Here is a 10,604-nt window from a genome sequence, read left to right on the forward strand (position 1 = left end):
CCCATTTTCAAATTCATGCTAGTTACTCCAAAACAACGAATCGAACAAACAAAACATATATTCATGTTATACTTGAGCCATAGACACTAACTAACACCATTTCAAGTATAATAAACGAATTTAGAGAAAATCTAGTGTTTTAGAAATGTTACCCAAATGTGATGAAATTGGTACCAAAATGTAGAGGATGAAGAGAGGATCACGAATATGTAATTTGTTTTGATGTTGGCCTCCTAGATCGAATTTAGATGATGAATAATTGAATTGGGTGTTTGTGTGTGTTCTTGAGATGGAGAGAAAAAGAGAAGTAAGAAAAAGAAGGAGGAGGTTGAATGAGTGGTGGGGAAGAATGGTTGACTAGTTGACCTAGTCAACTAGTTTGTCCCCTCGCCAATTTTGGTCCCTCAAGTTTCAAAGCGGATGCTGGAATTAACCAAACGAATATTTTAAAAGAAAAACGCTCGAGTAAACGAGTGATGTTATAATTAAATAACGGTAATATTATGAACGTTAGTCAACGGAAACTAAAAATTTAAATAACGAAAGATATTATTTAAAAAATAACAGTGTTAAAAATAAATTTAACGGAAAAATGCGGGATGTTACATTTTGACTAGTACATATCAAATTATACTTTCGCTTTTACAAATTTCCACTTTGATTAAATCGAAATTACTTTACAAATTTTACGTAACCCTAGTTTTACTATGAACATCATTTCGTCACCTCCTCTAAAACTACTTTCACTAATTATAGAAACACTTTCGCATTTTTATCAATTCACATTTGTTTTATCAAATTAAACATTCTTTTAATCAACTCTTTTTGTATGGTTCGAATTATTTCCCATAAAATAGTACGTGTTGCACATAACTCAAGTCTGCTAATAGCTCCGCTTCGTTTATATTATTATATCAAGCGTCGCAACTTTTCAAAAATTACTTTTGCTTATTGTTAAAACTTTCGTATTGCTCTCCAATGTGTTTGGATCACCTTTATTCTCATTTTTCGTGCATGAACAAGACTTACCTTACGTACATCATCTCTTCCTTGCTATTAAGGAGTTTCTACTTTCGGTATTTCACGGCTAAACCACGACGCTCTCGTAAACATTAAATCTATGATCTTCTGAACAAGGAAGCAGAGGTTCCTCCATGATAGAAACAATATCTTATAAACAATGATTCACCTTTATTCGAATCCCCGTTTAAACTCATAAGTAAATAATAGACCGACTCGCCATTTGTGCGAAAACACTTTTCTTACTCTGAAGGAGTTACCTTAGACATTTATGAAGATACTCTAAACATTTCTTCCTTTTTGGTTTGCAACTAGATGTTATTCTAGTCAAGTTTTAATCTATGATTCGACATGAAACTGAAATCATAAATCTTAAAGCTACATTCTGAAACTATTTCTAAAGACAAGTTCTCATGTATACTGAATGATGTCTTAAATTTAATCGCTCGTATTATCATGAGATCAACGAACTCTCAACTAACATCTCATTTGTCTATTAGACATCTCTTGAAAACTAAAGGTATTATGGTTATCTTTCGAAACTTGAAGCTGGTACTATCTCTAACAAACACCAGCCATACATCAAACTACGTAACTGAAATCTTTACATACTCTACTCTATTTTATCTGCCCTACTATTGCAGCATAAACACTCAAGATCTTAACGAGCTCAATAATACATATCATGTTGTTATAGCATCATCTTTCCTTTTAAAGAAAAACTAGTCAAAAGACACTCTTGTTATTCCTTGTAAAATTCTCCGCATTTAATGCACTTGTAATGACCTATTAAGGTTAAGGATCATGAGATCAAACATGTAAACAAAACAATATACTTATTGTTAACAATCATTGGCCCCGACCGTACCCGGGAACGTGAAAATAAAACTTTATTGTTAAAATCCATTGGGATTCGCGTAGCAACCCCTAATATACATGGGAACGCAAAAACCAAATGATACGGAAATACTTCCATCTCTTCTCAACTGCTGATGCAAACGAGAGTTCTACTTAAAACTTCGGGACGAAGTTTCTAATAACGGGGAGGTACTATAATGACCCTCAAATTTCCAACATTTATATATCCTTTCATCTTTTATTTTGCCCAAACAATATAATTAAACTTAACAATTTAACTTTAATCAATAATTGTTAAGCGTTTAGAATTATAAAACTTAATAATTAACTTTGTGTAATAAACGACAAGTTAATAAAATATGGAAATAATAAGCTAATTAATTTTCGAGAACAAAATATAATACTATAAAACTTGTAGCCTTTAAACAATTAAATTAAAACCTTTAATGAGCTATTTAAGCTACTCTAAAGTACAAGGTTTAAAACGAAAAAGTTCCAAACCCTCCCTTGAAAACCCTAGCCGAATTATTTAATAAAAAAGAGGGCAAAATGACTTTTCTACCCTCCTAATATTCGGCCACTTTTACCACCACCATAAACCCTAACTTTTGCTTCAAGTATTCCCCTTTAAACCCTAATTCTAGAATCCTCCAATCTCTCCTATAAATAGGGACCTAGGCTAGAGCTATTCTTGTACCAAATCATTCTCACAATTATCTCTCAAATTTCTCTCTCCCTCTCTCCTAATTTTGGCCAAGAAAACCGAAAACCACCACCCCATCTTCAAGATCTTTAAGTGATCTTCAAGAAATCTTCAAGTTATTCATCGTGTTCTTCGTGTTCTTCGAAGATCTTCAAAGGTGTTCTTCAAATCTTCAAGGTTTTGATCTTCATCTTCAAGTGTTCATCAACTTTTCTTGTTAATCTTCATAGATCTTCATCAAGGTAAAAACCCTAGATCTAAAACTCTTAAAGTTTACTTTCAATTCATGTTATATTCATAATCGTATTCATACTAGATCATATACATATATATTGTTCATGTAAAATAAAATAAAATATATACATATACATATACCTACGGCCTATACATATATATATATATATATATATATATATATATATATATATATATATATATATATATATATATATATATATATATATATATATATATATATATATATATATATATATATATATATATAATTATTTCATCTTTAAAAACCTAGAAGATTTGATCAAGATTTATTAATGATTTAAAAATGGAAACAAGATATATACACCACATATACATATATTTATTATTTAAGAAGAATATATATACATATATATATATATATATATATATATATATATATATATATATATATATATACACGACATAAATATATATATATATACACTAAATAGTTAAAACCCTAATTAATTAAACATAACCCTAGTTACTTAAACCCTAATTTACTAAAACCCGAATTTATTAAACCCTAGGACATTAATTAAACCCTAGTCATTTATTACAAACCCTAATCATTTAAAATACTACTTTAATTAATTAACCCTAATTAATTAATGAAACCCTAATATTACTTATACTATTATTTAACATATATACCCAATTACTATAACTAACACTTATAACCTACTACTTATATTATAACACATAAAAAAATTTTTGGATATGTATTAGAGATGTATAGATCTTCGAACTTTCTTGACGAATGGTTTCTACGAAACCCTAGGAGGAAGGGTTTGGATTTTCTGATTTAAAGGATCCTATAGCTCAACCCCCTAGACCTGAAATAGCCATTCGAAGGGAAAGGGGTGATTGGAAGCTTATCTAATACGGCAAGTATCCTAAAATGAAAAACACTCTTAAAGTAGAAACTTTCTAGTTATAGAAACTTACTAAAATAAGGAACCTACTAAAAGTGGAAACTTTCTAAAAATAGAAACTTACTAGGAAAGGAAACTCAGTAAAACGAACTATACTTAAAACACTATCATGCTTAAACATCTACTTAAACTTGGGCAAAAACACTTACTACTCTTAAATGTCAATAGGTTGACTTTCTGTTCGTTCCAACTTTCTATTCCGAGGAATAATCGTCATCTCTCTCTACTTACTAAGGTGAACTCATAGCCCCACTGTTTATTGCTAGCAAACTTACTTACTTTTATTTGGGGTGAGACACATGTTGTTTTTACTTTTTACACTTTAGACACAAGTACCAACTGCTAAAACTATGCTATACCCGGCTATGTCTGACTAAGTCCCTACAGTGATATTTTTAATTGCTCGTTGATTGCATGCTTAATTATTGGGAGTAGGCCTATCGGGAGTAACGTTCCCGATACATTTGACTAAGTCTTTATATTACTTAATAATGAAATTAAACCGACAAGGACAGACACAACTTGTCATTGGGGCAAACTTGAATGTTTAGTCTAAATATCACGCCTTGGCATAACTTTTTTTGATCCTGCGGGAGATCAACTTTATAAACTAAATCTTGTGGTCTAAAAACAACGATAACTACTTTTGTTATGAAATGTCCCGTTCTTATTGATTAAAAACGTTCCATATTAATTGATTTCGTTGCGAGGTTTTGACCTCTATATGAGACGTTTTTCAAAGACTGCATTCATTTTAAAACAAACCATAACCTTTATTTCATCAATAAAGGTTTAAAAAGCTTTACGTAAATTATCAAATAATGATAATCTAAAATATCATGTTTACACACGACCATTACATAATGGTTTATAATACAAATATGTTACAACAAAATAAGTTTCTTGAATGCAGTTTTTACACAATATCATACAAGCATGGACTCCAAATCTCGTCCTTATTTAAGTATGCGACAGCGGAAGCTCTTAATAATCACATGAGAATAAACATGCTTAAAACGTCAACAAAAATGTTGGTGAGTTATAGGTTTAACCTATATATATCAAATCATAATCATAGACCACAAGATTTCATATTTCAATACACATCCCATACATAGAGATAAAAATCATTCATATGGTGAACGCTTGGTAACTGACATTAACAAGATGCATATATAAGAATATCCCCATCATTCCGGGACACCCTTCGGATATGATATAAATTTCGAAGTACTAAAGCATCCGGTACTTTGGATGGGGTTTGTTAGGCCCAATAGATCTATCTTTAGGATTCGCGTCAATTAGGGTGTCTGTTCCCTAATTCTTAGATTACCAGACTTAATAAAAAGGGGCATATTCGATTTCGATAATTCAACCATAGAATGTAGTTTCACGTACTTGTGTCTATTTTGTAAATCATTTATAAAACCTGCATGTATTCTCATCCCAAAATATTAGATTTTAAAAGTGGGACTATAACTCACTTTCACAGATTTTTACTTCGTCGGGAAGTAAGACTTGGCCACTGGTTGATTCACGAACCTATAACAATATATACATATATATCAAAGTATGTTCAAAATATATTTACAACACTTTTAATATATTTTGATGTTTTAAGTTTATTAAGTCAGCTGTCCTCGTTAGTAACCTACAACTAGTTGTCCACAGTTAGATGTACAGAAATAAATTGATAAATATTATCTTGAATCAATCCACGACCCAGTGTATACGTATCTCAGTATTGATCACAACTTAAACTATATATATTTTGGAATCAACCTCAACCCTGTATAGCTAACTCCAACATTCACATATAGAGTGTCTATGGTTGTTCCGAAATATATATAGATGTGTCGACATGATAGGTCGAAACATTGTATACGTGTCTATGGTATCTCAAGATTACATAATATACAATACAAGTTGATTAAGTTATGGTTGGAATAGATTTGTTACCAATTTTCACGTAGCTAAAATGAGAAAAATTATCCAATCTTGTTTTACCCATAACTTCTTCATTTTAAATCCTTTTTGAGTGAATCAAATTGCTATGATTTCATATTGAACTCTATTTTATGAATATAAATAGAAAAAGTATAGGTTTATAGTCGGAAAAATAAGTTACAAGTCGTTTTTGTAAAGGTAGTCATTTCAGTCGAAAGAACGACGTCTAGATGACCATTTTAGAAAACATACTTCCACTTTGAGTTTAACCATAATTTTTGGATATAGTTTCATGTTCATAATAAATGTCATTTTCTCAGAATAACAACTTTTAAATCAAAGTTTATCATAGTTTTTAATTAACTAACCCAAAACAGCCCGCGGTGTTACTACGACGGCGTAAATCCGGTTTTACGGTGTTTTTCGTGTTTCCAGGTTTTAAATCATTAAGTTAGCATATCATATAGATATAGAACATGTGTTTAGTTGATTTTAAAAGTCAAGTTATAAGGATTAACTTTTGTTTGCGAACAAGTTTAGACTTAACTAAACTATGTTCTAGTGATTACAAGTTTAAACCTTCGAATAAGATACCTTATATGTATGAATTGAATGATGTTATGAACATCATTACTACCTTAAGTTCCTTGGATAAACCTACTGGAAAAGAGAAAAATGGATCTAGCTTCAATGGATCCTTGGATGGCTCGAAGTTCTTGAAGCAGAATCATGACACGAAAACAAGTTCAAGTAAGATCATCACTTGAAATAAGATTGTTATAGTTATAGAAATTGAACCAAAGTTTGAATATGATTATTACCTTGTATTAGAATGATAACCTACTGTAAGAAACAAAGATTTCTTGAGGTTGTATGATCACCTTACAAGATTGGAAGTGAGCTAGCAAACTTGAAAGTATTCTTGATTTTATGAAACTAGAACTTTTGAAATTTATGAAGAACACTTAGAACTTGAAGATAGAACTTGAGAGAGATCAATTAGATGAATAAAATTGAAGAATGAAAGTGTTTGTAGGTGTTTTTGGTCGTTGGTGTATGGATTAGATATAAAGGATATGTAATTTTGTTTTCATGTAAATAAGTCATGAATGATTACTCATATTTTTGTAATTTTATGAGATATTTCATGCTAGTTGCCAAATGATGGTTCCCACATGTGTTAGGTGACTCACATGGGCTGCTAAGAGCTGATCATTGGAGTGTATATACCAATAGTACATACATCTAAAAGCTGTGTATTGTACGAGTACGAATACGGGTGCATACGAGTAGAATTGTTGATGAAACTGAACGAGGATGTAATTGTAAGCATTTTTGTTAAGTAGAAGTATTTTGATAAGTGTATTGAAGTCTTTAAAAAGTGTATAAATACATATTAAAACACTACATGTATATACATTTTAACTGAGTCGTTAAGTCATCGTTAGTCGTTACATGTAAGTGTTGTTTTGAAACCTTTAGGTTAACGATCTTGTTAAATGTTGTTAACCCAATGTTTATAATATCAAATGAGATTTTAAATTATTATATTATCATGATATTATCATGTATGAATATCTCTTAATATGATATATATACATTAAATGTCTTTACAACGATAATCGTTACACATATGTCTCGTTTAAAAATCATTAAGTTAGTAGTCTTGTTTTTACATATGTAGTTCATTGTTAATATACTTAATGATATATTTACTTATCATAGTATCATGTTAACTATATATATATCCATATATATGTCATCATATAGTTTTTACAAGTTTTAACGTTCGTGAATCACCGGTCAACTTGGGTGGTCAATTGTCTATATGAAACATATTTCAATTAATCAAGTCTTAACAAGTTTGATTGCTTAACATGTTGGAAACATTTAATCATGTAAATATCAATCTCAATTAATATATATAAACATGGAAAAGTTCAGGTCACTACAGTACCTACCCGTTAAATAAATTTCGTCCCGAAATTTTAAGCTGTTGAAGGTGTTGACGAATCTTCTGGAAATAGATGCGGGTATTTCTTCTTCATCTGATCTTCACACTCCCAGGTGAACTCGGGTCCTCTACGAGCATTCCATCGAACCTTAACAATTGGTATCTTGTTTTGCTTAAGTCTTTTAACCTCACGATCCATTATTTCGACGGGTTCTTCGATGAATTGAAGTTTTTCGTTGATTTGGATTTCATCTAACGGAATAGTGAGATCTTCTTTAGCAAAACATTTCTTCAAATTCAAGACGTGGAAAGTTTTATGTACAGTCGCGAGTTGTTGAGGTAACTCAAGTCGGTAAGCTACTGGTCCGACACGATCAATAATCTTGAATGGTCCAATATACCTTGGATTTAATTTCCCTCGTTTACCAAATCGAACAACGCCTTTCCAAGGTGAAACTTTAAGCATGACCATCTCTCCAATTTCAAATTCTATATCTTTTCTTTTAATGTCAGCGTAGCTCTTTTGTCGACTTTGGGCGGTTTTCAACCGTTGTTGAATTTGGATGATCTTCTCGGTAGTTTCTTGTATAATCTCTGGACCTGTAATCTGTCTATCCCCCACTTCATTCCAACAAATTGGAGACCTGCACTTTCTACCATAAAGTGCTTCAAACGGCTCCATCTCAATGCTTGAATGGTAGCTGTTGTTGTAGGAAAATTCTGCTAACGGTAGATGTCGATCTCAACTGTTTCCAAAATCAATAACACATGCTCGTAGCATGTCTTCAAGCGTTTGTATCGTCCTTTCGCTCTGCCCATCAGTTTGTGGATGATAGGCAGTACTCATGTCTAGACGAGTTCCTAATGCTTGCTGTAATGTCTGCCAGAATCTTGAAATAAATCTGCCATCCCTATCAGAGATAATAGAGATTGGTATTCCATGTCTGGAGACGACTTCCTTCAAATACAGTCGTGCTAACTTCTCCATCTTGTCATCTTCTCTTATTGGTAGGAAGTGTGCTAATTTGGTGAGACGATCAACTATTGCCCAAATAGTATCAAAACCATTTGCAGTCCTTGGCAATTTAGTGATGAAATCCATGGTAATGTTTTCCCATTTCCATTCCGGGATTTCGGGTTGTTGAAGTAGACCTGATGGTTTCTGATGCTCAGCTTTGACCTTAGAACACGTCAAACATTCTCCTACGTATTTAGCAACATCGGCTTTCATACCCGGCCACCAAAAATGTTTCTTGAGATCCTTGTACATCTTTCCCGTTCCAGGATGTATTGAGTATCTGGTTTTATGAGCTTCTCTAAGTTCCATTTCTCTCATATCTCCAAATTTTGGTACCCAAATCCTTTCAGCCCTATACTGGGTTCTGTCTTCCCGAATATTAAGATGCTTCTCCGATCCTTTGGGTATTTTATCCTTTAAATTTCCCTCTTTTAAAACTCCTTGTTGCGCCTCCTTTATTTGAGTAGTAAGGTTATTATGAATCATTATATTCATAGATTTTACTCGAATGGGTTCTCTGTCCTTCCTGCTCAAGGCATCGGCTACCACATTTGCCTTCCCCGGGTGGTAAGGAATCTCAAAGTCGTAATCATTCAATAATTCAATCCACCTACGCTGCCTCATATTCAGTTGTTTCTGATTAAATATGTGTTGAAGACTTTTGTGGTCGGTATATATAATACTTTTGACCCCATATAAGTAGTGCCTCCAAGTCTTTAATGCAAAAACAACCGCGCCTAATTCCAAATCATGCGTCGTATAATTTTGTTCGTGAATCTTCAATTGTCTAGACGCATAAGCAATCACCTTCGTTCATTGCATTAATACACAACCGAGACCTTGCTTTGATGCATCACAATAAATCACAAAATCATCATTCCCTTCAGGCAATGACAATATAGGTGCCGTAGTTAGCTTTTTCTTCAATAACTGAAACGCTTTCTCTTGTTCATCATTCCATTCAAATTTCTTCCCTTTATGCGTTAATGTAGTCAAGGGTTTTGCTATTCTGGAAAAGTCTTGGATGAACCTTCTGTAGTAACCAGCTAGTCCTAAAAACTGGCGTATGTGTTTCGGAGTTTTCGGGGTTTCCCACTTTTCAACAGTTTCTATCTTTGCCGGATCCACCTTAATACCTTCTTTGTTCACTATGTGACCGAGGAATTGAACTTCTTCCAACCAAAATGCATACTTTGAAAACTTAGCGTACAATTCTTTCTTCCTCAATACTTCTAACACCTTTCTCAAATGTTCACCGTGTTCTTGGTCATTCTTTGAGTAAATAAGTATGTCATCAATGAAAACAATGACAAACTTGTCATGGTATGGTCCAGACACTCGGTTCATAAGGTCCATGAACACAGCTGGTGCATTAGTTAAACCAAACGGCATGACCATAAACTCGTAATGACCGTAACGTGTTCTGAAAGCAGTCTTTGGAATATCATCTTCTTTCACCCGCATTTGATGATACCCGGAACATAAGTCAATCTTTGAATAAACAGACGAGCCTTGTAGTTGATCAAATAAGTCGTCGATTCTCGGTAGTAGGTAGCGGTTCTTGATGGTAAGTTTGTTCAACTCTTGGTAGTTGATACACAACCTGAATGTACCATCTTTCTTCTTGACAAACAAAACAGGAGCTCCCCACGGTGATGTGCTTGGTCGAATGAAACCACGCTCTAAAAGTTCTTGTAATTGGCTTTGTAGTTCTTTCATCTCGCTGGGTGCGAGTCTGTAAGGAGCACGAGCTATTGGTGCAGCTCCTGGTACAAGATCTATTTGAAATTCAACGGATCGATGTGGGGGTAATCCCGGTAATTCTATCGGAAATACATCGGGAAATTCTTTTGCAATGGGAACATCATTGATGCTCTTTTCTTCAGTTTGTACTTTCTCGACGTGTGCTAG

Source organism: Rutidosis leptorrhynchoides, chromosome 3 (assembly GCF_046630445.1).
Source record: "Rutidosis leptorrhynchoides isolate AG116_Rl617_1_P2 chromosome 3, CSIRO_AGI_Rlap_v1, whole genome shotgun sequence".
NCBI lineage: Eukaryota > Viridiplantae > Streptophyta > Magnoliopsida > Asterales > Asteraceae > Rutidosis > Rutidosis leptorrhynchoides.